We start from the raw sequence: 4,694 nt of genomic DNA, 5'->3' as shown, positions 1-4,694 counted from the left end.
CAGAGAAGCTCATTGTATGCATTCCCAGTTTACACACGCAAATTCACAGGTAAAATATGTATTTAAAAAAATTAATAAATAAATAAATTCATGAATGGATGTTGTTTTCACAGTGATAATGTTCTTCTCAGTACATGAGTCGTTCCAGTTAACACGTTTTTTGCACTTCCTGTAGGGATGGTAAATCTGGTATCATTTTCAAATAGGTTTCAGTACCTTTTTTTATCATTCCTAGAGATCCTACAATCACCGGTACGGTAGTCGTCTTGAGATGCCACATTTTTTTCAATTTCTATTAGGAAGTCTTCATATTTACTGATCTTGTCAAATTCTTTTGCCGCTATATTATGATCGCAAGGAATATTCATGTCAATTAATAAACACATCTTTGTCTGATCTTTTATGATAATATCTGGTTTATTAGCTTTTATAGTTTTGTCGCTATGTACGGGGAAGTCCCAGAGAATCAACACATTTTCGCCCTCAGTCACAGCTTCAGGATGGCGTTTATACCATTTGTCAGCGGTTTTGATTTTATAATGCCGACTTATTGTCCAGTGTAAATACTGACTGACTTTATCATGTCTTGCTTTATATTCTACAGGTGCTAAGACTCTACACCCTGAGATTAGGTGGTCTATAGGTTCAATCTCATTGTTACAGAATCGGCATTTTGGGTCAGCTCCATTTTTTTATCACATTGGCTTGGTAGTTCCGGGTTAATAAGCTTTGGTTTTGAGCAGCTAATATGAAACCTTCACTTTCTGCTTTTAGCCCTGAGCTTCGTAACCATTGATGCGTGTGTTTCTAGTCAACACCAGCTTGTTTGCTACAGGCCACATCAGCTTGTTTGCTGCGGGTCACATACTTGCCATGCAGAGGTTTCTGTTCCCATCTGCTAGCTAATTTTTCATGTGCTTTTGTCTTTGCCATTAATTTTATTTTCTTTGCAGCAGCAGTTGGCGATTTTCCTTCAACCTGATCAATCTGGTAAGTATCTAAGAGATCAGTAGCGAATTTTTTGCTCTCTTTCAGAATAGAGTGAAGTTTTTTCGGTCTTTCAAGTTTTTCAATAAGCTTCAGCATCCAATCGTTGGCTGTTTCAAGGTATTTGGCCAGTCCGATTGTGGTGGTTTTATACCTAAGTTCAAGCTGGATCAAGCCTCGACCTCCCTGAGCTCTGGGAAGGTAAAGACGATCCATGTCTGCCTTTGGATGGTGCATCTTATTACAAGTCGGTAGCTTGCGGATTTTTCTATCAATTTTCTTTATTTCACTGGTATTCCAGTTAAGCACATTGAAGCTATAAAGAACAACTGGGAGTGCTGAGGAATTTATGGCTAACACCTTATTATATGCATTCAGCTCAACTGCTCAAACTCTTCTATAACATTCCTTCCTAACTTTCTCTTTCATGTTTGCATACTGGATACCAGAGCCTTCATTTATTCCTAGGTATTTATAGGTTTGTTCCTGCTCAAGTTCCTTTATTACTGTTTCGACATCTAATTCGATTGAACATGACTTTACCAGTTTCCCTTTCTTAAAAGTGGCTTTGGCACACTTTTGAAGGCCAAACTCCATCCCGATATCATCACTGAATCCTTTCACAGTATGTAATAGTCCTTCATGCTCTTCATCATCTTTGCCATATAGTTTTAAATCATCCATATAAAATAGATGGCTTATTTTGCAGCCATTCCGTGTTCTATTCAGTTCACTTGAGAGTGGTATTAGTGCTATGCAGAAAATTAGTGGTGAAAGTGAGTCACCTTGGAAAATGCCACAGTTTATGCTAATATTGTTTGAGTGCAATACTCCGTTAGAATGAAATAATTGGAGCTTCGTGTTCCATAGTAACATATTATACTTTAAAAAATCTGAAATCACAGAAGAAATTTAATGTCCAGCGATTTCAGGATCCACGAATGTGGTATACTGTCAAAGGCTTTTTTATAATCAATCCATGAAGAGCTGAGATTTCTGCACTTGTTATGGCAGTTCTCAAGGATCATGCGATTAATTAGGAGCTGATCTTTGCATCCATATGAGCCTCATCTGCATCCTTTTTGTTCAGTGGGAAAGAGGTTATTCTCTTCCATAAATATATGTTTTCTCCACTAGAATAGATGTCAAAATCTTATAGGTAGTAGGCAAACATATTATCGGCCAGTAGTTTTTGGGGTCTTTGGTTTTGTTATTTTGGGGGAGGAGGTAAGTAATACCATTTGCCATCCAACAGGGAGTTTTTTGCGGGTCTTCCATAATACTATTAAATAGTATTACTAACATTTTGTGTGCGGACAAGAATGATGAGAGCCAGAAATTTGGTACTCTATCAATACCAGGGGATTTCCATTTTTGAGCCTTCATTAGTGCCCTCCTTAGGTTGGCAATTGAGATGTCTTCTCATACCTGTTCTTATAGATTTTTGTAGGCATCTTGGGTGCGTTTGATCCAGTCTGCATTTTCATTGTATGGTTTCTCATCACTCCAGATCCCTTTCCAAAAGTTTTCAGCTTCTTCCATTAGGGGTGGATTTTCAATGGTTATTTTTTTCTTTCCCTGTAAAATGATTTGGCATTGGATTTGAACATCTTATTTTGCTTGTAGAATTTGATTCTTTTCTCAAATCTGCGCATTCTCTGAGCTTTTGCTTGAACTTTTTGTTAAAGTGTTTCATTCGCTGACATTAGTTCTTCTCTTGTTGAGAGTCCATATTTTCTCACAATCTTCCTGCCTTTTCTTACACCATTTCCAGAGATTAGCTCAGTTAAAATTGATACCACCCTTCGCAATGATTCAATCTCAGTTTCAATTCTACTCCTCCAGTTTGATTTTCTTTTCGAATTTGGTATTGTTGACTTTTTGGGTGTTAAACAGCGTCTTTGATTACCTTAGCAACAGAGTAAATAATTTCATTTAATTTATTAAGATCGGGTTTTAGTTGTTGTATGATCTCTTGTGTAACGCAGTTGCCAATTTTTATTTGTGTTTTATGTTGGTGTGCATTTGGGAGTTTATGGAGTGGTTCCCTTTCATTCATATTTGAATGCCCTACAACTGCAAGCTCATTCAGAACTTCCTTCTTCATTTCAATGATAGATTTTCTGTGTTGTTCAGCAAATATGTGGTCTTTAAATTCTGTTTCGACATCATTTTCCTGGTTGTTTTTTCTAGGGTCATTATATTTTCCTTTTTCTTCAGGCTCTTGAGTGGTTTTGGCAGATGGTCGCCTTTCAGTCAATGCTTGTGGTCCAACATCCCTCTCGTCTGCTTTGTTATTTCTTTTCTGACTTATATTTAGGTCATTCTCTACCACTTTTTTAATAGAGGTTAATTCTGCATCTGTGAGTCTGGTATTTCTGAAGATATCTCTTCTGTTTTCATTCAGGTTTCGTCTGCTAGCTGGATTCCGGCTCCTCCAAATTCTGTAGGAGTCTGCGGTGTGTTTCTCTTGGGTTGGCCTACTTAATGCAAAGTAATAAGCGTATATTACTTCTTTATATTCTTCCCGGTTCCATTCAGTTCTTTTACATTTTTGATTTTGTGATCATTGTGGTGGTGAACTTTGGAGGTTTAATTTGGGACAAATCCCATTTAAGTGACCTTCCAGGTTTGTATTCAGGGAAGACATTCTGTCATTTGAAAATTTTTCACCTTCAGGCTGACAGCCTCCTGTCAGGCACGCTTCCAGAATAACCATTGGACAAGTGATTCAGTGTACTGTTTGAAATTTTCTTTTCTTTTTAAGTAAAATTAAATTATTAAATTTTCATTTTTTTAAAAATTTTTATTTATTTATTTATTTTATTTTTATGTTTTTTTTAACCACTGATCTTCATACAGGGTCAGCATTTAACATTATTAGCAGCAGCAGCAGCAGCACCAGTAATTGTAGTAGCAGCAGCAATATCACTATCAACAGCAGTAGTGGCAGTGGTAATAATAGTAGTAGTGGCAGTAGCAGCAGCAACAGTAGTAGTAACAATAGTAGCAGCAGCAGTAGTAGTTGTAACAGTAGCAGTAGTGGCAGCAGCAGCAGTGGTAGCAGCAGCAGTAGTAGCAGCAACAGCAGCAGTGGTAGTAATAGTAGTAGTAGTGGTAGCAGCAGCAGTGGTAGCAGCAGCAGTAGTAGCAGCAGCAGCAGTAGTAGTAGTAGAAGTAGCAGTAGTAGTAGTGGCAGTAGTAGTAGTAAATGCTTCTTCTTTCTTGCCTTTAACCCTCCAACGCGGAGTATAGGCCACTTATAATTGAATTCCATGTCGCATAACTTTTCGCTTCTGTACTTATACTCTGCCATGAATGTCCCCCTTTCTCAAGTTCTTATTGTGTTGATCTACGCCACGAGTTCTTAGGCCTACCCCTCTTTCTATATCCATCCGGATTCCACTGTAAAGCACTTTTCGCTACATTTGGTGTGTCCTTTCTAATTGTGCTACCAATCTACTTCCACTTTTTCTTAAATATTTGTTCCCTAATCGAAACTTGATTCGTTCTTTGCCATAGCTCCATATTGCTTATGTATTCGGGCCATCTGATTTTACGTATACTACGCAAGCACCTGTTGATGAATGATTGCATTTGCTTATTTGACTTAACTGTTGTTCGCCATGTCTCAGCCCCATACAATAACACCACTTTTATGTTAGTGTTAAAAATTCTTATTTTGTTCTTTATTGAAATTACACTTG

Source organism: Octopus bimaculoides, chromosome 10 (genome assembly GCF_001194135.2).
Source record: "Octopus bimaculoides isolate UCB-OBI-ISO-001 chromosome 10, ASM119413v2, whole genome shotgun sequence".
Lineage (NCBI taxonomy): Eukaryota > Metazoa > Mollusca > Cephalopoda > Octopoda > Octopodidae > Octopus > Octopus bimaculoides.
This window is presented reverse-complemented; position numbering follows the sequence as displayed.